The 25,371-nt window shown below is 43.8% G+C and overlaps 1 protein-coding gene across 3 annotated transcripts in view; it reads left to right on the top strand.

Annotated features, from left to right (window-relative positions):
• LOC132897196 (cadherin-like protein 26) overlaps positions 1-25,371 on the top strand; it is a 229,213-nt gene that overhangs the window by 33,641 nt on the left and 170,201 nt on the right. The window lies entirely within an intron of this gene.

The following is a 25,371-nucleotide window of genomic DNA, read 5'->3' as shown; positions in this document are numbered from 1 at the left end:
ACACAAATGTCTGATTCACACAAGACCTTCCCCCTAATCCCAGCTGGGACACTCAGACAACCTCTGTGTCCTGCTTCTCCCAGCATACAAGCCACTGCTGAAATGCCCCAGACCAGTTCAAAGAACATCAGAGTCTGGCCAGAAGGAGCCACTTCAGCCCAACAGGACTGCTTTGAGAGCACAGACTGAAACATGTCTGTGAAGGTTTTCAGTCATCCAGGTCATAGTAAACAGTAGTTACTTAAAAAGGCAACTGGACTTGCTTGAAATTCTTGAAGACCTTTCACCTCTCATCCGAGAGGCTTCTTCAGTTCTGTCTGACTAGTGGGGAGTTTCAGGTATTTATCCTCTAGTGGACCAAAAGTAAACCTAAGGAAAGTTGTTGAGGTCACATGGATTCTCTCAGTCATCCTGTAGGTGTTATGGTCACTGGGGGATGGGTGTGAACAGTGTATCAGAACATCACCAGAACATCACCATCCTTCCTGCTGATAAAGGGAGATGCACAGTGGTGTTAAACACAGCAGACTACCACTCAAAGATGACCAGTCTCCTCAGCGACACAAGCACCTATGAAACCCTGAGGCAGGTTCCCACCAACAGTTACAAAAAGAAAGTTGTGAGCTGCCTACAACAACTAGAAAAGGACCCTGTCATCAGCCAATCTCTGTACTACAGACTATACCCTGGGGAAGCCATTCCTCTCATTTATGGTCTCCCCAAGATTCACAAGGAAGATGCTCCACTCAGACCCATCATCAGCACCATAAACTCGGTCACCTTTCACATTGTCAAACACCTAGCCACCATCCTGGCTCCACTTGTCAGCCACACACCACATCATGTCAAGATTAACAACCACTTCTGTGATACTAATTTCCCTAGATGCATGTGACAGGGCACTTGTTTGATAACCTAAAGTTTGTGTTTGTGATGGTGATGTTATTCTCAGTGTACATGGTAAGCAAGCACAGTCCATTGTTGTTCATCTTCCCAAGACCTTGAGGGCCCAGTACTCCAGTCCAGCCATCACAGTCTCACCCCACCCTGGCATTAAAATTGCTAAGTATGATCAGCTTGTCACTAGGAGGAGTCACCTTCACCAGAGAGTCAAGGTTTTCATAAAACAGTTCCTTGTCAACCTCACTGTTGGTTAAAGTAGGACCATATTTACTGATAATTGTTGCAAACTGAGCATTGGTGAGGGGGAGATAGAGCTTTGTGAGGTGTTTGTTAATACCAGTTGGAAGATCTGGGAGCTGAAGGAGCAGGGATTTCCAGATTGCAAAGCCTACACCATGCATTCTAACTTCCTCTCCTGATTTGCCTATCCAGAATAATGTGTATCCATCCTCTGGTTGACATATGGAGCTTTCCTTTGCAAGATGTGTTTCACTGAGGGCAGCAATGTCAATCCTGTACTGAGCCAGTTCTTTGTCTATGAGCACAGTTTTTCTGTGTGGTGTTGTGGTGTCTTCTCTATCCAGCAGAGTGTGAGCATTCCAAGCACAAAGCATCAGTTGTTTCTGCTTCTTATTTCGACCGCTCTAAGGGGTTAACTATCAACTGCAGCCAGCTGACCAGTTGGTGATAGGGCAGGCAACTTTTAGGACACCTTTTTTAGTCCCTTCCCTGACTAGGGTGAGCAGTGCTAGTCCTAAAATAGGGCTGCTCAGTCATCTGGGAAGCTGCCAAACTTCAGTGCTGCCCTGAGGGTCATTTAAGGATGACCATTTTCCCACAGCCTGCCTATGTGCAGGTTTGGAACTATGACTTCCAGTAGTAACCTCAACTTATCGCGCCACCCCTTGCTCATCGCTATAGGACTTGAAAAGTGAAAGGTAAGCACAACAACCACCTGTGCATGAGTTGGTTTATGATGAGGAAACTGTTGCATTGGAGCAACCCCACCCTCTTGGACGCAGAAATGAAAGGTCCAGTGGCACGATGAGATGTTACAACTGGAAACTTATTTGGCTGCAATGGATGGCCAGGTCTTCTTTTGTGTTCTGACATGACCTATGTACTCCACAGTGCACTTCTTCCGCTCAACCTGCCAGAACAGTCTTTGCATTCTAGGATGAGCAACACCTGAACTCATCACAGGTTCAAGACCCATTGGCTACCCTCACCTGGTTTAGCCAGCTTGTCAAAGCTGTTGCCTGGGGTGTGGCCACTATTGTACGCAAACAGCTATTTGGAGCCACCAGTGACAGCTAAGTGCAGATGGGGACCAATGATGTATGAGCTACCCTGAAAGCAAAGTGTGACAAGGTACAACAAGCACCACCACCAGAGGTACAACCCCTACTCTCCACCACAAACACCCCTTAATACAATATCATTGAAGAAAAATGCACCATGCTGAATGCCAACATGACATCTGAGACAGACAACTTTAAGAAGTCCACTGACAGGTGTCCACATTCAAATAATCAGCTGATTTGCACAAAATAAAAAAAAGACCCTTTAAACTAATTTAAAAGAAAAGTTTGAAAGATCACGACAAGAAGGCTTCGGGTTCTAACCCACCAGCTAACAGGAGGCCTTTCTGTGTGGAGTTTGCATGTTCTTCCTGTGTTTCTGTGGGTTTTCTCCAGGTGCTCTGGTTTCCCCCTGTGATGCCGCGGATGCTGAGCGTGTCATCACGGCATCCTAAGCGGCCGCCATTGAACGTTTGAAACGCTATTCCCCCATGCAAACTTTCATTGCCCCTGTCATAGTTTATCTATGGACTTCAATAACTACTGCGTGAAACAGTACATCATGTTTGCATTGTGTTTTATGCCTGGTGTTCTAACGTATGGGTGCACACATTAGGTAGTGACACAAACGCGACATTCATATGCAAACACATTACTTACGCACACACCTCAAACACTACACAACATTACACAAACAGCGGGTACTCCACCTGTGTCATTTTATGCATGAATGCTTTAGAAACGATGTTCCAACATGTGGTATTGCAACCGCTTAGTTTTGAGATGTCTAAGTGCATCTACAAGTGTTTGCTTAGCATTTTAAATGGGTAGTTCTTACCTGGGTTTCACCATTACCGCGTAGTCCTAAAAGATGCGCATGAGTATTCCAGAACATTATATTTCCGCGGTAGATTCACGAGTGCACATGGTTGCACCCTCGCGGTAGTAACTTTGTGCTTGAAGCATGAAATGACTGTAATGATAAATATGCATGTGTAATATGTTTATGTAGAAGGCCTAATATAATTCATTTTGTTATGGTACCATGTTAACTCATTATATTCAATAATTATGTCATCCTGGTTGTAAACACCCCTGTAGCTTTTTGGTGTAATGGTATAGTCTTCCTGCGGGGTGCGCCAGGTAGCTCTGATAATGGGGAGAATTGTCAGTAGAGGGGAGAGCTCCTTGATGATCAGACGTGCGTCTGTGTGCCAAATACTCAGCTGTGTGAGTAAGTCGTGTCTTGAATTGATATTGTGAGCCTTTGGCTATTCCTTTTGTTTGTTATGTTGGCTTCCCATAGCCCATTTATTTTCTTGTAAATAGTGTAAATATGCAGATGTATATATTTTCCTACATTTAATTTAGATTTAGTTTCTTTATTTTCTTTTGTCACTGGCTCACTGGATTTTCATTGCGGTGCTGCAAAAATAAAAGTGGAAAAAACTGGATTTCTGTCTCCTGCTGGATTCTTTTGCCACTACTCCTAGACCTCTTGACACTCTACTTTTCAATATTTGGTGTCAGAAGTGGGATCCCAGTGTCAAGAGAGAGGGGCACCTCACAATGTCTCAGCAGGCTGAATTCCAACAAGCAGCAGCAAGACCCAGAACGGCGGCGGATGAGCCAGCGGCACTCCTGGCGGTGAAGGACGATGTCAGCATGGTTCCAAGGCCCCACTCAGCACCCCCTGATGACCGGACGGCAAGGTTGGAGGCGACGCTGCACTCCTTCATTCAAGGGCAGCAAGCGAGAGATGACCGCGAGGACTGACGATGGAGGTCGATACAGCACCAATTCAACCAGCTCCAGATGCTGGTGAACACAGAATACCTCAACTACAGCCCGGTGAGGGGAGCTACGAGCCATCCACCAGAACCAGAACCGATGAACGACCACAGCCCAAGGCGGGAGCAGCCGCAGTCAAGCACAGCCATCTGTGTACCGGAAGCTCCAGCACCAGTGGTGGTCCAGGAAGCAGAGCCCATTTCGGCAGAGGATCAGAGGTCAAGACAGCAACACCCTCGCACGCGCTCACCCAGCCCTGTGTCTGAATCTGTCAGGCCGGTGAGTGCTACACCTTCAGCCTTTTACGGGTGGATGCCGCCAAGATCCCCAAAGATGATGCTGTACAGGGAAGTTGAAGATATAGAGCATTACTTGACAACTTTTGAACGCCTAGCAATGGCAAACCAGTGGCCAATGAGCAGTTGGGCTGTGTACCTCGTTCCCCTTTTGACAGGGAAAGCCCATGCAGCATATGTCGCAATGGACATTAGAAACACTGTGGACTACGTCAAGGTGAAACACGTGATACTGACAAAGTTTGAAATAGACCTGGACACGTACTGCCATCGGTTCAGGTCTATGACATTGATGGAAGGAGAAACCGCCAAGGAGCTGCAAGCAAGGCTGAGTGATCTATACAGCAAGTGGATCCGCCCAGAGGAGAAGACAAAGGCTGAGATAGGAGATGCCATCATCTTGGAGCAGTTTTTGAGAACGCTAAACCCAGAGCTATGTATATGGGTGAAAGAACGAAATCCAAAGTCATCTAAGGAAGCTGCTGACCTGGCAGAGGCCTACGTCGGTGCTCGTCGGCACAGAGGGACGTTCCAGCTAGGGGCCCATGACAACTCCAGGAGACGGAGCCATCCACCACAACCAGACCCAGCACGTCAGCCTTCCGGTAAGTCTGTGGGTGGTGGTGGTGGTCGTGATTTTAGGAGGTCCTATAGCACCCCTGTTAAGCCCGATACCCATGTTAGGCCCAATACTCCTGCTAAGCTCAAGCCTAGAGTAGTTTGCTACAACTGTGGCCAACCTGGCCATATCAAACCTGAGTGCCACTTAGCCGCTGTTAGTGAAGCTAACCTGTGCTACATACCTAGCAACATGGCTCACACACCCATAAACACATCTAACACCTCTGATTCCTTTGTGCCAGTTACCATCAGGGGACGCACATGGCAGGCTCTCATTGACACCGGCAGTAGCCAGACCTTCATTCGGCGAGCATGTTTAGATCCCACTGACTGCACTAATGTTGGAAAGGTGAAGGTTAGATGTATTCATGGCGATGAATCCGAACATCAAACTGCTGACATTCAAATGGAAATTGAAGGCCAGAAGTATTTACTCACCGTTGGCATGTTGGATAGTTGTCCATATCCTGTAATACTTGGCCAGGATGTACCTGTGTTGGTGGAGCTCCTTAAGTCACCAGTAGCTACCGCCTGTGTAACGACTAGGTTACAAGCTGACAAGTTGCTGGCCGAGTTGCCTTTCCCTGATAATCAGCCTATAAGAAAGCCTAAAAAGTCAAGGTCTGTGAGAAGGAGGGACAAAGTTTTGGGAACTCCCACCACTAGATGGCAGTGTGGTGGATAGTGCTGATTTTAAAGATTTACAAAAGACTGACATGACTCTGAAAAGATGTTGGGAGACGGTTGCAAGTGAGGATGAGGCGGCAAAAGCTAAAGTGTGTGGGAAGGATTGTTTGATTGTGAGAGACGGAATGTTGATGAGAGTGACTGAGGAAGGCAAGCAGGTTGTTGTTCCTGAACCCTTAAGATCCAAGGTCCTTGACCTTGCTCACAGCGTCCCTTGGTCTGGCCATTTAGGACAGCAGAAGACACTTGCAAGAGTAGCCAAACGTTTCTACTGACCCAAAGTGTATCAAGAGGTTACACAATACTGCAAATCTTGCCCCACTTGCCAACTCACATCTCACACACACAGAAGCACAAAAGCACCCCTCATCAACATGCCCATTATTGATACTCCCTTCACACACATTGCCATGGATGTAGTTGGTCCTTTGGAAAAGAGCAGAGCAGGGCACCGTTACATGCTTGTAAGCTGTGATTATGCTACCCGTTACCCTGAGGCTTATCCCTTGAGAAATGTCAAGTCTAGACAGGTGGCCAACTGTCTGATCCAACTCTTCTCACGTGTAGGCATCCCCAGTGAGATCATTACTGATCAGGTTACGAATTTTAACTTGAGGTTTATGAAGCAAGTCTATTCCCTGCTTGGCATTAGGCCTATTAGGACCACCCCATACCATCCACAGACTGATGGACTGGTTGAACGTTTCAACCAGACCCTCAAAGCAATGTTGAGGAAGTTTGTGTGTGACTCTGGCTCTGACTGGGATACCTGGCTGCTGTATCTTCTGTTTGCTTACAGAGAGGTCCCCCAAGCATCAACGGGCTATTCCCCCTTCGAACTGCTCTATGGTCGGCAAGTGAGAGGGCCCCTGGACGTTCTGAAGGAGGCGTGGACGGAGGAGCACCTGTCACACCTGGCAGATGTGTTCCACAGAATTAGCAAGGCAGGCCTGGTGGCCAATGCTGGCAAGTGTCAGCTGGCGCGACCTGAGGTCTGCTACCTGGGGTATGTGCTGGGAGGCGGAAACATCAAACCCCAGGTGAGCAAGATTGAAGCTGTTCGCGGCTGCCTGCCACCCACCACCAAGAAGGGGGTCAGATCCTTCCTGGGTTTGGTGGGGTGGTATAGGCGGTTCATCCCCAGCTTCTCCTGCCGTGCTGCCCCGCTTACCAACTTGACCCGCAAGAGCAGTCCCAACAAGGTCGTGTGGACTGCTGACTGCCAGAAAGCTTTTCAGGATTTAAAGGACTGCCTGTGCAACAGCCTGGTGCTCCAGAGTCCCAACTTCGACCTCCCTTTTACAGTACAGACAGATGCCTCGGGATCGGGGCTGGGGGCTGTACTTCTGCAGGGGGAGGGAGAGGACAGGAGGCCGGTGCAGTACATCAGCCGCAAGCTTTTTGCCCATGAGACTAGGTACTCCACGGTCGAAAAGGAGTGCTTGGCCATTAAGTGGGCCTTGGACAGTCTGAGATACTATTTACTGGGGAAACAGTTTATACTTGAGACTGATCACCGAGCACTCCAGTGGCTTAACCGCATGAGGGACAGTAATGCACGAGTGACACGGTGGTATCTTTCACTGCAACCGTATAGCTTTACCATCCGGTACAAGGCTGGGAAGGACAATATCACTGCTGACTTTTTGTCCCGCCTCCATGAGGAGGTCCAAGCTTAAGGAGGGGGGTGTGTGATGCCGCGGATGCTGAGCGCGTCATCACGGCATCCTAAGTGGCCGCCATTGAACGTTTGAAATGCTATTCCCCCATGCAAACTTTCATTGCCCCTGTCATAGTTTATCTATGGACTTCAATAACTACTGCGTGAAACAGTACATCATGTTTGCATTGTGTTTTATGCCTGGTGTTCTAACGTATGGGTGCACACATTAGGTAGTGACACAAACGCGACATTCATATGCAAACACATTACTCACGCACACACCTCAAACACTACACAACATTACACAAACAGCAGGTACTCCACCTGTGTCATTTTATGCATGAATGCTTTAGAAACGATGTTCCAACATGTGGTATTGCAACCGCTTAGTTTTGAGATGTCTAAGTGCATCTACAAGTGTTTGCTTAGCATTTTAAATGGGTAGTTCTTACCTGGGTTTCACCATTACCGCGTAGTCCTAAAAGATGCGCATGAGTATTCCAGAACATTATATTTCTGCGGTAGATTCGCGAGTGCACATGGTTGCACCCTCGCGGTAGTAACTTTGTGCTTGAAGCATGAAATGACTGTAATGATAAATATGCATGTGTAATATGTTTATGTAGAAGGCCTAATATAATTCATTTTGTTATGGTACCATGTTAACTCATTATATTCAATAATTATGCCATCCTGGTTGTAAACACCCCTGTAGCTTTTTGGTGTAATGGTATAGTCTTCCTGCGGGGTGCGCCAGGTAGCTCTGATAATGGGGAGAATTGTCAGTAGATGGGAGAGCTCCTTGATGATCAGACGTGCGTCTGTGTGCCAAATACTCAGCTGTGTGAGTAAGTCGTGTCTTGAATTGATATTGTGAGCCTTTGGCTATTCCTTTTGTTTGTTATGTTGGCTTCCCATAGCCCATTTATTTTCTTGTAAATAGTGTAAATATGCAGATGTATATATTTTCCTACATTTAATTTAGATTTAGTTTCTTTATTTTCTTTTGTCACTGGCTTACTGGATTTTCATTGCGGTGCTGCAAAAATAAAAGTGGAAAAAACTGGATTTCTGTCTCCTGCTGGATTCTTGTGCCACTACTCCTAGACCTCTTGACACTCTACTTTTCAATACCCCCACAGTTCAAAGACAAGCAGATTCAGTAAAATACCCACACACAGGGGTTGCACAAACTAGTGCATACTTAGTGCCAGTCCCAAACCCAGATAGATTGAGGAGGGTTGTGTCCAGTGTAAAACCTATGCCAAATCAAAAATGCAAAACAGATCCACTGTGGTGACTCCAAATAGGAGTAGCTGAAAGAAGAAGTGCTGATCTAATAAATTTAGCATTGATCATATGACTGTATTTTACAAAAATCACCAATAACATGGTGCATTGGGATTGTTATTTTTAATTAATATTAGCACAAAAATATTAGTATATAGATCTGTAAATCATCATCACCTAAAATGAGCTCATGGGCCAAATATTGTTACTATTGCACTCTCTCTCTGTGTGTGTGTGTGTGTGTGTGTATCCACAAGCAGCAGGTGGATAGCTCAGTTGATAACATCACCGACTTAGTGCAATCTGGTGCAGGGTTCACACCCTGGTTGAAGCAACTCCAGTGAGGGCCTGTACACAAGGCCCTTAATGTTACCTGCCTACCTCATCAATGAGAGACAGAAAAACAAGAGTCATACTGGCTTGGCTGTCACCCGGTCTAACAAGGTCCACGTCAGGTGTTGTGGAACCAGGGCAACCTGATGAGAAATAGGCTACTGGAACAACAGCAAGACACTCATGGACAAGAGCTGAGAATACTGGACTGTTGGAATGCTACTATGCAAGTAACCCCAGAGAGAGGAGTTACATGTGAAGAATGTGGGACCAATGGATGCTTTGATACCCAACATCTACAGTAGCACCAAAACAACTAGTAACTCAATGTTCCAATATCCACAAGCAGCAACTGCTATCACAACTGGAGATTGATGATATACATCATAAATGCTATGGCAAGGAGGAGTCAGAATGCCAGGTTGGGGAGGGGGTATCATCATCCCCACACTGGGAGATTGAGACACACCCTTGCAAGCAAGAGCTTAATGCACAAGAAGCTGACCTGAAATTGAAGATAGTAACAAAGCTGAACACCTTGAACCACCATGCCTGACTACCACAACTGTGTGAAGTACGTCCTGAAAATCCCCTAGAAGATGTGAATGCAGCAGTATGAATGATCCCTACTACAACCATCACTGAGACTAACAAGCTGATATACATCACAGCAGCAATGATCCTGGAAATGCTTGGCTATAAGATGGACACTAACCATAAGGTGCAATATCCACCATGGAAGAAAAGGTTAGAGGCTAAAATCAAGGGGACCCAGAGAGAAACTTCCAGCTATCAGAACTCCAGAGAGGTATGACAAGGAAAGGTCTAGAAACTCCAGAAAGGTATGACAAGGAAAGGTATACCTAAGGAATACAGCAAGCTGTCCATACCTGAGGCCCCAGAGACTGCCAAACAAAGACTCACAGCCCTGGCTACTTGTTTAAGGAGGTACACAAACAAAGCTGATGCCAGGAGAATAAATAGGATGTTCTCCACTCAACCATCAAAGGTGGACACCCAATGGCAGGGTAATAACATGGTTCCAGATCCACCAAGGCTTGAGACTGAACAATACTGGAAAGGGATATGGGAAAAGGAAAAATCACATAACAGTGCTCAGTGGCTAACTGGCCTGAGATCCAATACAGCAATCTCCCTGATCAAGATCTAGTAACCATCACTGTGGCAGACATCCAAGTAAGAGTCTCGAAAATGAAGAACTGGACAGCACCAGGCCTGGATATGGTTCACACCTATTGGCTAAAGAAGTTAACCTCACTACATGAGTGCTTGGCAGCATAGATGTTCGGACAGTCCTGATCCTGAAGGATGCACAGAAGGGAGCAGTCCGATCCAACTACTGCTTGATAACCTGCCTCTGCAGAACATGGAAGCTCCTGTCAGGCATCATAGCAGATAAGATGATACTATATACAATACATGAGCAAGGCCCAGAAAGGAATTGGTAGGAACACTAGAGGAGCAAAACATCGGCAACTGGACAGTGCAGTAGCTCAAGACTGCAGAACCAGACATACCAAACTGTGCACCATCTGGATTGACAACAAGAAACCCTATGACTTGATGCCCCACACATGGATCCTGGAATGCTTGAAACTGTACAACATCAACAAGGCTCTCAGAACCTTCATCAAGAACTCAATGAGGCTGTGGAAAACAACCCTGGAAGCCAACTTCAAGCCAATAACACAGGTCAAGTTCAAGTGCGGAATATACCAAGGAGATGCCCTGTCCCCGCTACTGTTCTGCATAGGACTGAACCCCCTCAGCCAGATCATCACCAATAGCAGCTATGGATACAGACTATGAAATGGAGTAACCATCAGCCACCTCCTCTGCATGGATAACATCAAGCTGTATGCCATCTGAGCGAGACATTGACTCACAGTTCCACACCACCAGGATCTACAGCAATGAAATCTGAATGTCATTCAGACTAGATGAGTATGCCTGGGTGGTAACAAGGAGAGGAAAAGCAGTCAGAGCTGAGGGGTGGTGCTACCAGATGGCATAATAGGAGACATGGAAGACAGCTACAAGTACCTTGGAATCTCACAGGCCTATGGCAACCATGAACAGGCTGCTAGGAAAGCAGCAACAGCCAAATAACGACAGAGAGTAAGGCAAGTCCTGAGAAGTCAGCTGAATGGGAAGAGCAAGGTCTGGGCCATTAACACCTACAGTGGTGCTTGAAAGTTTGTGAACCCTTTAGAATTTTCTATATTTCTGCATAAATATGATCTAAAACATCATCAGATTTTCACACAAGTCCAAAAAGTAGATAAAGTGAACCCAGTTAAACAAATGAGATAAAAATATTATACTTTAAGAGGGCTTTGATGTCCTTCATTACCCACAGCTTGTTGTTGGGGTAACAGCTGACAGTCCTAGCTGGGACAATGGTGTCCACACAGAAGTTGATGTATCCTGTGATGCACTCTGTGAGCCCATCAATGTCATCTCCATGGGGCTCACACAGGTGTCTGCCAGTCTGTCACCTCGAAGCATCCCTGCAGTGTCTCATTGGCCTCATCTGTCCATCTCCTCACTATCTTTGATGTGGTGGGCAGTCTCTTCACCAGAGGCACATAGCAGGGGGAGAGGTAAATCAGGTTGTGGTCTGACCTGCCCAGTGGGGAGGGAAGAGCTGTAAGCCTCTTTAACATTAGCATACAGCAGGTCTATTGTTCTTCCCTCTCTGGTAGGACAGTTCGCAAATTGGGTGAAAGTGGAAAGTGTTTTGTCCAAATTAATATGATTAAAGTCACCTGAGATAGCAATGAATGCACTTGGGTGTTGAGTCTGTAGCCGGGCTATTGCAGAGTGAATAGTGTCACAAGCAGTGTTTGGGTTTGCAGAGGCAGGAACATAAACAGCCACCATGATAACATTAGAAAACTCCCCGGGCAGATAATATGGATGAAGTCTGACAGCACACAGTTCAACATCCGGGCTGCAGATGCGCTCCTTCATGGTAATGTGAGTTGGGTTACACCACTGGTTGTTCACAAGAACGGCAAGCCCGCCCCCTTTGAACTTACCGCTCCTGGCGCAGTTTCTGTCCACACACACCATGTGAAAGCCCTTGATTGTAGCATTGTCATCGGGAACTTCCAGGTGCAGCCATGTCTCCACGAAGCACTCCCGATACTCCGTCTGACTCTGGGCCAGTGCCGTCAGCTCGTCCACTTTATTCCCAAGGGACCTCACGTTCCCCATGATGATAGAGGGGAGACATGGCTTATAAGATTTTTCAATAAGCTTCTGTTGTCTCAAAGCAACCCTCTTCCTCCGTAGCTTCTTATTTCCTCTGCATCCTCTATGTGTTTTCCACCAAAATACCACAGGGATCTCCTCATGTCTTGTCGCTCTAGCGACAAGAGTGATATGAGTTTCAAATGAAAGACTGAGGTCAATAATAACCCCCAGGTCTTTTACTGCTGCATGTGAAGAAACAGAAAGGCCATCCAGAGTTACTGTAGAATCAGAAAACTTACTTCTAGCTGTATGTGGACCTAGTACAAGTTCTTCAGTCTTGTCAGAGTTAAGCAGAAAGAAGTTAATAAGCATCCAGTGTCTAATGTCCTTCACACATTCCTCAGTTCTATTAAGCTGGTGTCTCTCATCTGATTTTGCAGAAACATACAACTGTGTGTCATCAGCATAACAGTGGAAACTAATACCATGTTTATGAATAATATCACCCAGAGGTAACATATATAAAGAAAAAAGCAGTGGACCCAAGACAGAACCCTGTGGAACACCAAACTTTACCTCAGTATGTCTAGAAATATCATCATTTACATCAACATACTGATAGCGATCAGTAAAATAAGACCTGAGCCAGGAGAGGGTCATTCCCTTAACTCCCACAACATTTTCTAGTCTATCAAGAAGAATGGAATGATCAATGGCATCAAATACTGCACTAAGGTCAAGCAACAGAAGCAGCGAGACACAGCCCTGATCAGATGCCAACAGTTGGTCATTTACTACTTTAACCAGTGCTGTCTCTGTGCTATGATGAGATCTAAATCCTGACTGATACATTTCATGGATGTTATTTCTATGTAAATATGAGCATAACTGCTGTGCCACAGCTTTTTCAAGGATCTTGGAGATAAAGAAGAGGGTGGATATTGGCCAAAAATTGGACAGCTAATAGGGCTCAAGGTCAGGAATTTTTAATCAGGGGTTTGATAACTGCAAGTTTAAAGGATTTGGGTACATAGCCAATCCTAAAAGAAGAATTTATTATTTTTAGAAGCAGTTAACTTACTTCAGGTATAATCTGTTTGAATAGATGTGTAGGTAAGGGATCTAGTACACAAGTTGAGGATTTTGATGCGGACATTAATGAAAGTAATTCAATTTCTCTAAGGGAAGTAAAACATTCTAATTGCTGATCTGATACAGTTATATTGTTAACTACAGGGTCACTTTCATTGTCTGACCTTAAATTAGTAGTTTGAATTTTTGTCGGATATTTTCAATTTTGTCACTTAAAAAATTCATGAAGTTTTTGCTACTACATACAGCAGGTGTACATGTGTCTATCGTGGTCTTTTTCCTGGTTAATTTTGTGACAGTACTAAATACGAATCTAGGATTATTTTTGTTATCTTCTGTTAGGGAGGAGAGATATGTTGATCTAGCAGCACTAAGAGCTTTTCTATACTTCAGGAAGCTCTCCTCCCAAGCTAATTTGAATTCTACCAATTTTGTTTGATGCCATTTACATTCCAATTATCAAGTGGTCTGTTTTAAAGTGCAAGTATCATCATTATACCAGGGTCCTAATTTCTCTCTAATCATTTTCCTTTTAAGAAGCGCTACATTATCTAAAGCAGGGGTTCCCAAATTTTTCCATGCCAAGGCCCCCCAAACAGCATTAGCTTCTGGCCGGGGACCCCCTTTGCAAACCCACAGACAATGCTACAAAATATGTAAAGAAACATCAACTTTTAAAATGTTTTCTCTTACTTTTATTCAATATTCAATAATTTTTACATTTGTTTAGCATAAGAATATTATTAAGTAACATGTTTTTAACACAAATATTTTCACACTGAACAATAAACTTTTCAACAAACTGTTGATAAGAACAGCACAAAAGAAATCAAACCACTCTCAATTGTGTGTGTGTGTGTCTGGGAGTGACAAACGGTTTACAGTAGTGGGAGGGATGGGCTTGGTGGCTCCTACATAGTTTGTCAACCCTGGGCTTAATCTCCATCAGTGCCATACGCATGTCACTGTCCACATGTAGATGTGCTCTATGTTTGGTTTTGAGTACCTTTAAAGTTGAAAACCCAGACTCTGTATGCTGCAAGAAATGAGAGCAACACCTTACCGAGTGGGATGGATACTGTCCTGCCCTAACAGGCCAGCAGTGCCCTCAAAATTAGATTAGATTAGATTAGATTAGATTAGATTAGATTAGATTAGATTAGATTAGATTAGATTAGATTAGATTAGATTAGATTAGATTAGATTAGATTAGATTAGATTAGATTAGATTAGATTAGATTAGATAGAACTTCATTGATCCTTTTGGGAGGGTTCCCTCAGGGAAATTAAGATTCCAGCAGCATCATTACAGGATAAACAGAGAATAGAAAATAGAGAAAAAACTTCTAGAAAAATTAAATTAAGTATTTACATATACAAATCTAAAAAGAATAAGATATAGGGAAGGGAGGGGGGGTAGGGGCAGCAGGAGAGATATTACTCTTTATATTGCACATTATATTGCACATTGTCCGGTATTGCTTACTGTTAGGTTAGGCTACTTCTCCTTCCCATCCTCCTGTTACCCCTCCTCACCCCCAGAGAGGAGTTGTACAGTCTGATGGCATGAGCCACAAAGGAGTTTTTAAGTCTGTTCATCCTGCACCTGGGAAGGAGCATTCTGTCACTGAACAGGGTCCTCTGGTTGCTCATGATGGTGTGCAGAGGGTGACTGGCATCATCCATGATGTTCAATAGTTTGTCCATAGTCCTCTTCTCTGCCACCATCACCAGAGAGTCCAGCTTCATGCCAACCACAGAGCCGGCCCGCCTGATTAGTCCAATTATCTATAAAGCCCACACTGTTTTCAGAGCACCACCTGGACAACCAGCAGTTCAGCGATCATAACCTGCTGTAAGCTATATCTCCACACCACATTGGGATGGGCCAGAGCATACTACAGCATTGAACATCGCTTTCGCTAATCTAAACACCTCTACAAAGTTACTCTTAGTGACCTCAGACTGACAAAGGCATATATCATTAGCTCCTACACAGATAACTATCTTTGAGAACCTGTGCTTGCCTAGGACCCTAAGATTACCTGCTATGTCTGGCGCCCTGTCTCCCAGTATACACCTGACTAAAGCTGCTGGTGCCCCTAAAGACTGAGCTAATTTCACGTGCCATATGATAGAATCCCCTATAACCAGAGCTCTTTCAAGTTTCTCGGCAAGTGCATCACTAAGGCAAGCAAACCTGTTCGACACGTGAAGCAGAGAGGAGTGGTGTTCCAGTGGGCAAGCCTCAGTGGCAGCTTTGGCTCTACGCTTTTGCCCCCGAGGCGTCACCCATTCGCCCCACTGTGAGGGTTATAATGCTGGAGTTGGGGGATTACTAACTCCACCTAGGGCATCCAGACTTCCCCCTGCAGAAACTACACTGTTCTCATTCTCACTAGCCTTCTCTAAAGTCTTGATATGCACTTCTAAAACTGCAATCTTCTCCATCAGAGAGCTAACTAATCTGCATTTATCATAAATAAAGCTATCTCTAGTGATGGAGGAAGAATGACTAAACATCCTGCACTCAGCACATTGAACAAGCTGAAGGTGTGCCATGATGAAAGGATTCACATATCTTAATCGAGGATCTGTTGGTATTAAAACAGATCTGATGTGGATGGCCTCCACTTGTGGTCTTTATGCAGGAGGAGAAAAAAAGAAAGAAAGCTTCCAGTCTTGATGTTCTTCCGAAGGAAAAAAATTATTAAAATGCAGAAAAAGGAAAGTGAAAGTACAATAAAAAGAAAAGGATACTGGAAAATTATTTGTAGAAAAAATAAAAAAGATTAGTGATCAACACTTGTGGAAAAAAGACTCAGCGCAAACAACTCAGAAACTAGGAAGTACGTCACACTTTGAGTACGTGTATGTGTACGAGTACGTTGAGCATGTGCCAACTCACCAACATGTGTGTGTACAATCAACCCATCAAGTCGACTTGAGAAACTTGAGAAAAGGACCTTGAGAAACTTCAGAAATATCAAGGGTTGAAAGAAGAGCTAGAAAAGATGTGGAAGTTGAAGACAGCAGTGGTCCCCATCATATCGCTCCTGTGGAGGATGACCCCATATGGACAGTTGAAAATCATCAGGCTCGCTGGGAACTCTTCTTCATTCAATTCCAGTGCACCAGGTTCCAAGAACACAAAGGCAGACGCATTATTCTGTGTTCACCCTCCCTCAGCTCTCACCCAAGAGTCAGAACCAATAATCCCTCTTGCCCACTTCATCAACCAACTTACTGGGGACATAAATTGAGAACTGGACCAGACTCTATCTTATCACATTCCAGAAAATTGTCCTCCCAATCTCAAGTATGTCCCACCATGTCTTCACGGCCAATTGATTGCTTGGACACACACACTACCCCTGCGACAGGCCACCCATGCAGCCAAAGAACATACCAGGTACTCAAAGAAAAGTATTGGTGGCCCAACAGGCTCACAGATAGTAATCAATTTATCTCCTCATGTTCATCATGTGCACAGGCCAAAGTACCCCAGACACTCCCAGTTGGTAAAAGCATGCCATTACCCACACGTCAACGTCCATGTTCCTACATCATCATTGACTTTATCATGGATCTTCCCAAATCACAAAACAACACAGTTATTCTGGTCATCATTGACAGTTTCTCCAAATCATTAAGACTCATCCATTTACCAGGCCTCTCCACAGCCCTGGAGACAGCAGAACTGTTATTCATACATGTGTTCTGATAGTTTGGTAATCCCTGAGGACATAATCAGTGATAGACGGCCCCAGTTCACATCACAACTCTGGGCCAAGTTTATGGATAAATTAGGGATGTCCATAAGCTTAACTTCAGGCTACCACCCTCAGTCAAATAGCCAAGTGGAAAGAGCTCACCAGAAAATAGGGTGCTTCTTCTGAGTGTACTGCACGGAGAACCAGAAGGACTGGGCCCAGTTTCTGTCTTGGGCTGAAATCGAGCAGAACTCTCTCAGACACTCGGCTACCCAGCTCATGGCATTCCAATGGATACTAGGCTACCAACCTCCTCTCTTCCCATGGGATGATACTCCCACCAATGTACACACAGTCAATGACTGGTATAGATGCAGTGAGCAGGTGTGGGAGAGCGTCCACCAGTGCCTAAAACAAATGGTGCAGAGATATTAGCACTTCACTGACCACCATAAGGAGAGACACCCCTATGAAATCCAGTGTGGCTGTCCACTAAAGACATCAAAGATCTGTCATCCTGCAAGAAACTCAATGCTAAGTGGGTGCTAAGGCCCCTTTTATAATCACCCAATGCATCAATGATGTTACAGCCAAGCTTAACTTGCCTAGACACAGTAGACTCACACCTACATTCCACATGTCATGTCTCAAACCTGCTATCCCTGGTCCTTTAGCCACCAGCCTCCCATCACTTCACCTCCTGCAACTCTCACACTAGATGGACAAACTGCCTACAAAGTCCACATTACCTCAACGCTCACCACAAAGTGAGAGATTTCAGCTTTTCACATTTACAGTTGTGGTCAGAAGTTTACTTACAGTGGCATTAATGCCATCTTGGATATGAATGTCATGGCAATATTTGGGCTTTCAGTAACCCTGGTGCAAATCCTGGCCAGGATCCTACCAGGATCCTAGCAGGATCTTACCAGGATCCTAACCAGGATCTTGTACAGGATCTGAAATATAATCCTAAAGGATCTTGTCCAAGATCCTGTAGGATCCTATAGGATCTTGTACAGGATCCTGTAGGATCTTGGACAAGATCCTTTAGGATCCTAACCAGGATCTTGTACAGGATCCTATAGGATCCTGGTAAGATCCTACAGGATTTTGTGAAGGATCCTACAATATCCTACAGGATCTTGTACAGGATCCTACAGGATCCTGTGTAGGATTTGCACTAGGGTAATTTCTTTGAACTGTTCTTTTTTGTGGCAGAATGATTGTACAGCATATATCTTTAATTAAAAAAAAAACACTAGAATTTGGTGCACAAGTTTTAATTCTCTTTGGGTTTTCTGAAATCAACACAGGGTCAAAAATACAAAGGTAAGTCAAAAAGTTCTAAGACAAATTGAAAAAAATATTTATTTATGAAAATAAAGCTATTTCTCTACATATCCTCCATTTAAGTGTAAACACTTCTGCAAGCAGTGTTTCCATTGGAGAATTCCTCCTTTGTAGAATTCTGGGGGATGTCTTTCACACCTTTTGAAATTATAACATCTGTCTTAGACCTTTTTGACTTACCCTCATATACATATGCTCACTTAGATTATTAATTCAGAGGTGCTGAAACTTCCAAAATGTCTCTTATGTTGCCAAGGTCTCTTAACTTCCTGTTAGGGATCATGATTGACTACAGCTGGTAGCTTCTCTGTGCCTTCATAAAAAGGGTTTGTTTAGAGCACTCATTGGATTGACCAACACACAGTAAAATGGAAAAGTCCAAGGAGCTCTGCAGATCTGAGAAAGATGATCACAGTGGAATGTCTCTTGGAGCCATTTCTAAACAACTGCAAATTCCAAGATCAGTTCAAACAATTGTAACCAAGTTATTGTGAGGTGTAGTCACTTTGCCAAGCCACTTTGCTTCAAGAAAACCCAAACTGTCACCCTCAGCTGAAAGGAAATTGGTTTGGATGGTCAGGAACAACCTGGGAACCACCATGGCACAGCCCTGCCATGAACTGAAAACTGATGGATCACTGTCTACAGTTCAGATCACGATGGACTAAGAGGCTGCTATCCAGGAAATAACCTCCTGCTCCAAAATTGACACCTTCAAGCTTAACTAAAGTTTGCAACTGACCACACGGACAAAGAAAAAGCCTTCTGGAGGATAGCTTTATGGTCAGATGAGACAAAGATTGAGTTGTTTGGCCACAATGACCACCATGTACAGAGGGACACTGTACCAGCTGGTGGTGGTGGTAGGATCATCATGCTCTGGGGCTGTTTTGCTGCCAGTGGAACTGGTTCATTGCACAAAGTGGATGGAATAATGAAGAAGGAGGACTACCTCAGAATTCTTCAGCATAAACCATCAGAAACTTGAACATGATTGGGACTTGGGAGTTACAACAGGATGATGAACCCAAACATGCATCAGAGCTAGTTGTGGAGGATAAAGCAGGCTAACATTTTTTTTTAAGATTCACTGTTTTTTATTTAAGAACAAGATCCCAAGATGGGAGACAGTAACATTACAAAGTCAGTGATCAACACCCACCCACAACCCCCCACAACCTTAGATACACATCACATGACCCGATAAGTCATAAATGAAATAAAAGAAAGAGTTAACTAACAATAGTCAAAGCATGATATTTACCTTATGCTATAATGGCATCAAATATCAAAATGGAAGAAGGAAAAAAAAGACAAAGCATGTGAGATATCTCATTGTGCATGATTCGCCAATAAGTCTGTAACCCCCTCTGCCGTTTTTTCCCACATTTGTATTGTTGAGACTCTTGCCCCATAGATTCTTGCCGTGGATAATTCCATCATTATAACATCTTGAAAATACAACAGCCACTTTTTAATAGGAAGTTTGTGTGGGGGAAGCCACCTCTGAACAATGAGTTTTTTCACTGCTGTTAGGCCTGCAAGCCACACTTTTCGTTGTCTCTCTGTACATTCAAACTGTGAGTCATCATTCAGTAACAACAAGCTTGGTAGTAAAGGAATATCTAATTCTAATAATTCAGACAAAATAAAAGTTACCTCTTTCCAAAAGAACTGAACTTCCTCACAATCCCAAACCATATGTTTATATGTACCTGGAATATCTTTATTACATAGACTACAGCATAGACTCTTCGTGTGCTTCGCATGGAACCTATCAATGGGTGTCCAGTATGCCCTGTGACAAAACTTGAAATGAATCAGCTGGTGATTAGGGTTCTTTGATGCACTGAAAATATTATCCCATACCCCTTTCCAGTCTATAGAGTCTGTCTCTAAATCGCTTTCCCACTTAGCTTCTATTGAAATGGTAAAGTAGGACGATTCTAAGAGCCATCTATATGAAAAGGTGACAAATCCTCTGCAGGGAGAGATCAGTAATTTATAAATAACCGGGTGAATTTGCACATTTGAATCCCATGGTACCCCATAGGCACGTAATGCTGACCGCAACTGAAGATAGAGGAAAAATGAAGATTTAGGAATATCAAAAAGTTGACAAAGTTTTTGAAAACTCATCAGTCCATCCCTGTTATATATATCACCCAGTGTATGAATACCACAAGAAACCCATGACTGAGATTGAAAAGGCGTCTTTCCAGAAGTCAGACCATGATTATTCCAGAGAGGAGTGTGTGTGTTTGCTTTCTTGTCATATCTAACCTGTTTTTCTATTCTTCTGAAATTTCTAATTGTATACTGTATTATAGGACCAAAGTCAATATGTTTAGTTTTAGACAAAGTGGAGAATAACACATCTTGGAGTCTTATAGGATGCACTAGGCCTTCTTCAATCTCCCTCCAAGAGGTTAGTGATGATGAATCTAACCAAATTTTCACCGGACGCAACTAGAAAGCTTGATGGTATAATTTGAAATTTGGCAGTGAGAGTCCCCCATCAGACTTGTAACATTGTAAAGTGGAGAAACGTATTCTGGGGTGTTTCCCATCCCATATAAACCTGCGTAAAAGCACATCTACTCTTTTCCAATAGTCAGTTGGAGGTGGCAGTGGAAGCATCATGCTAATAAAATTTATTCGAGGCAGGACATTCATTTTTATTACAGAGACTCTAGTTTGTAAGGAACCTGACATTTTGCTCCAAGTGGCCAGATCCCGCTGTACATCTTTGAGTATTTTTTCATAGTTACACTTTATCAGTTCAGGGAGTGATGTCTTAACATCTCATCTCATCTCATTATCTCTAGCCGCTTTATCCTTCTACAGGGTCGCAGGCAAGCTGGAGCCTATCCCAGCTGACTATGGGCGAAAGGCGGGGTACACCCTGGACAAGTCGCCAGGTCATCACAGGGCTGACACATAGACACAGACAACCATTCACACTCACACTCACATTCACACCTACGGTCAATTTAGAGTCACCAGTTAACCTAACCTGCATGTCTTTGGACTGTGGGGGAAACCGGAGCACCCGGAGGAAACCCACGCTGACACGGGGAGAACATGCAAACTCCACACAGAAAGGCCCTCGCCGGCCCCGGGGCTCGAACCCAGGACCTTCTTGCTGTGAGGCGACAGCGCTAACCACTACACCACCGTGCCGCCCCATGTCTTAACATTTATACCTAAATAAGTTAGCTCTGATTTTACAGGAATCACTGAGGGTATTGCAACGTTCTTGGCCATGTTACTGAGTGGCATTAAAGCAGACTTGTCCCAGTTGATTTTATAACCAGATATAGCCTCAAATTCATCAAATACGGGGAGTAAACCATTGAGTGATTTCTGCAAATCTGACATATATAAGATAATATCATCAGCAAACAAGGATATCACATGCCTTGACCCCTTGATTTGGACAGGTGTAATAATCTGATATTGTCTGAAATACTGTGCTAACGGTTCAATGGATTGAAGAAATAAGGCAGGAGAAAGAGGTGAGCCTTGACGTGTACCTCTAGAAACTGAAAATGGATCAGAGTGTAGGCCATTTGTGCATACCATCGCTGGGTTTCTGTATAGAACTTTAACCATATCAATAAACTTGGATCCCAACCCAAATTTATCCATAACTACCCACAAATAATCCCAACTGATTGTGTCAAACGCCTTAGCTGTGTCTAGTGACAGAGCTGCACATGGGGAATGCGCCTCATGAGAATGATCAATAATATGGAGCAAACGACGTATATTATCTGCAGCTAATCGTCCCTTCATAAACCCTGTCTGATCAAAATGTATGAGCTTTCCCATATAATTATCCAACTTGAGGCTAATATTTTGGAGTATAACTTGAGATCAGGGTTTATTAAAGAAATAGGCCTATAATTGCCACATTCAGTATGATCTTTGCCTTTCTTTGGTAGCAGAGATATGAGTGCGGAATTCATATGGTCATGAAAATAACCCTGGTCCACCGCTGCATGTATGGCCTCCAACAATACTGGGTCTAGGCTGTCCCAAAACTGTAGTAACAACTCTGGAGGTATACCGTCCAGCCCAAGTGTTTTTCCCCTGGTCAGACTTTTCACAGCTTTAAGGAGCTCTTCTAGAGAAATAGGTTTACCCAATTCTTCAGAGTCTGAATGTTCCAAACAAGGGCTATTTATGGCATCCAAAAACTTATGGCATCTGTCCAATTCAAACGTTCCAGTAGAAGAATACAAGTCCTGATAAAACGACTTAAATAATTTATTTATTTCAGCTCAAAAACTAGTTCCCTTTCAGGAGATCTAATAGAATTTATGGATGTATATTTCTCACATTGTTTTAATTTCAATGCAAGAAGTTTGCTAGGCCTGCTTCCATGAAAATAGTATTTCTGTCTAAGCCTATGAATGAGGAATTCTGCTTTTCTTTGTAATAAATCATTCAGTTCATGTTTAGCTGCTGTTAATCTGTGTTCTACTGACCGACTATAGGTTTTTTTTAAGTTGACCTTCAAGTATATCACATTGTTGCTCCAACATTTTTACTCTCTGGGTTCTGACTTTATTTAAGTGAGATGAGAAGGAGATACAGAAACTCCTTATAAATCCTTTTGTAGCCATCCAAACAAATATAGGATCAGAAACAGAGTCTCTGTTAATGGCTAAAAAGTCAAGTAGTCCTGTTTTAAATTCAGTGAGAAATGTTTCGTTTTGTAAAAGACTAGTGTTAAATCTCCACCTTGGTGATTTTGTAACTTTGATCCCCACATCAATTGTGACTTGAACAGGGTTATGATCAGATATTGTCATTGGTAAAATGGAACATGAATGTACAGCTGTGTTAAGAGAATGTGATAGGAAAACATGGTCAATTCTGGAAAAAAATTTGTGGCTAGAGGAGAAAAAGGTGTAATCTCTGACATCTGGGTGGTGTGAACGCCATGCGTCAAAAAGATTGAGGTTAGTCAAAAATGCATTAAGGTCACTAGATGCCTGATGTTGTGTGGCAGACACTACATGAGAAGACCTATCTATTTTAACATCAAGCACTGCATTCATATCACCTGCAACAATCAGCTCATACTCTGAGAATGGTAATAGAGTGGCTGAGAGCCAGGGGAAAAATGAGGCATCATACACGGAAGGCGCATATACAGACACAAAAGTGATTTTCTTCCCTTGGACTGAAGTACAGATTAAGGATAAATGACCCAGGCCCAAGTCACTCTGACAAGTCATAGTTTTCTCAATAACTACGTCTAAATTTCGTCTAACTATAATCATTGAACCCTTCGTTTTAGATACAGCACTCGAGGAAACAGCGATTTTGTATGTCTTATCTTGCATGCGCGAAACATCTTCTATCTTCAGGTGAGACTCCGTAATGCACGCAATGTCTACATTATGCCTTCGCAGGAAGTCTAAACATTTCACATGCTTTGTTTTGGTATTGAGACCTTTAACGTTCCAACATAATAATGATAACTTAACCATTGTCGTCCGATATTAATCTTGTGTCCCTTACAAGTATGTAATATTTTGAGTCATTGACCCTGTATCTAAGGTTATCTCCCCCCCGTACCCTGACACCCCCCATCCCACCCACCGTTGTCTAGCACAGACCCGTGTAAACCACATAACGCAGTCAAAATCCCCAGCTCACTTTCCCCATAAACAAAAGCATTCGTAAGATGGGCCCCCTTACTAAATAATATTCATTACTAAAACAAAATGTCCAAACTGAATAAAGTGCAAAGGAATAAGAAGCAAACGAGAAAAGAAAAAAAAACTCAATGTGGATTTTCGTTTAACAAGTCAGAGCTAGCTTACCGTGAACTTGATCAACCATCGCTCGTAAACTGAACTGAAAAGCTCCCACATAAAAGGGTGTATATATCATGCATGCAGATATGCTTACGAATCATTGTAGACATGTCCAACTTTAGCAATTTTCGGTAGCAGTATGTCACAAAAAGTCCAAGTTATCAAATCAGTCAATATCAGCCGGTGCGTCTTCCTCCATGTAAGCATTCATATCCTCCATGTTAGCATTCATACTGTCTCCATTCAATGCAGGGAATGTTAGCTTCCTTCTTGGAGAGTTGGTGATGTTCGCTCGGTCGGGCAGCCCATTGCTGAACTTCTCCGCCTCTTGTACTGTCTCAAACGACAGCTCCTGACCTCGGTAGGAAAATCATAGGGTAGCGGGGTAAATCAGGAAAGTAGATAGTCCTTTCGCCCACAGCTCTTTCCACACAGCTTTAAACGCTGCCCTCTTGTCGCTAGTGGACTTACTGTAGTCGGCGAAGAACAGTAGCTCCCTGCCCTCATCTCTGATGGGAGCGCCGCTGTTCTTAGCCTGCCTAGCGCCCTGCAGAATGGCCTGACGGTCCTGGTAGTTTAGAACTTTGAATATGAGAGTCTGAGGACGATTGGGTTTCTTGGGCGTGTTGGAGTAGATTCGATGTGCTCTTTCAATCTGTACAACTTTTGTTCCAAGAGAGGGGATCCATTTAGGCAGCATTTCCTGCAGGAATCTGATGGCATCTCCTCCCTCTCTGTTCGCTCCTAAATTCACTAGCCTCACGTTGTTCCGTCTAACATGATCATCCAACTCTGCCAGCTTGTCTTGAAGCTTTTCCACATCTGTTTTGATGGCAATAAAATCTCGTTTCAGCCCCTGAGTTTCTGACTGAATGCAGTCCACTTTCTCACCCAGGCCTTTCATCGCTGTCATACGTTCTACCAAGTCCTTTTGTAATGCATTGACCGAGTCTTTCACACTACCAAGTGCGGCATGAAGCACCCTCTCCACCATAGCCTCAAGTTTACCTTGTTGTTGCTCAAGTGCTAGCAAGATGGCGTCATTACTGCTACCATCCATGGCAGGCTTCAAACGTTTCCTCCTGGGAGAAGCACTCGGAGACGAAAACTGAGTCTGACTCTTCGACATATTGTAGACTGTTACACCTATGCCGTCGATAAATGTTAAATTGGAAAACAAAGAGCCCAAAAAATTAACAGAATTTGGGGATTTGTGAAGAGCTCAGAGTTCTCTGGCCATCACGCTCGTCGGTCCCACGTGACCAAAGCAGGCTA

This window comes from Neoarius graeffei, chromosome 13 (genome assembly GCF_027579695.1).
Source record: "Neoarius graeffei isolate fNeoGra1 chromosome 13, fNeoGra1.pri, whole genome shotgun sequence".
Classification (NCBI taxonomy): Eukaryota; Metazoa; Chordata; class Actinopteri; order Siluriformes; family Ariidae; genus Neoarius; species Neoarius graeffei.
Note: the sequence above shows the minus strand (reverse complement) of the source record. Positions and strands in the feature narration are given on the sequence as shown.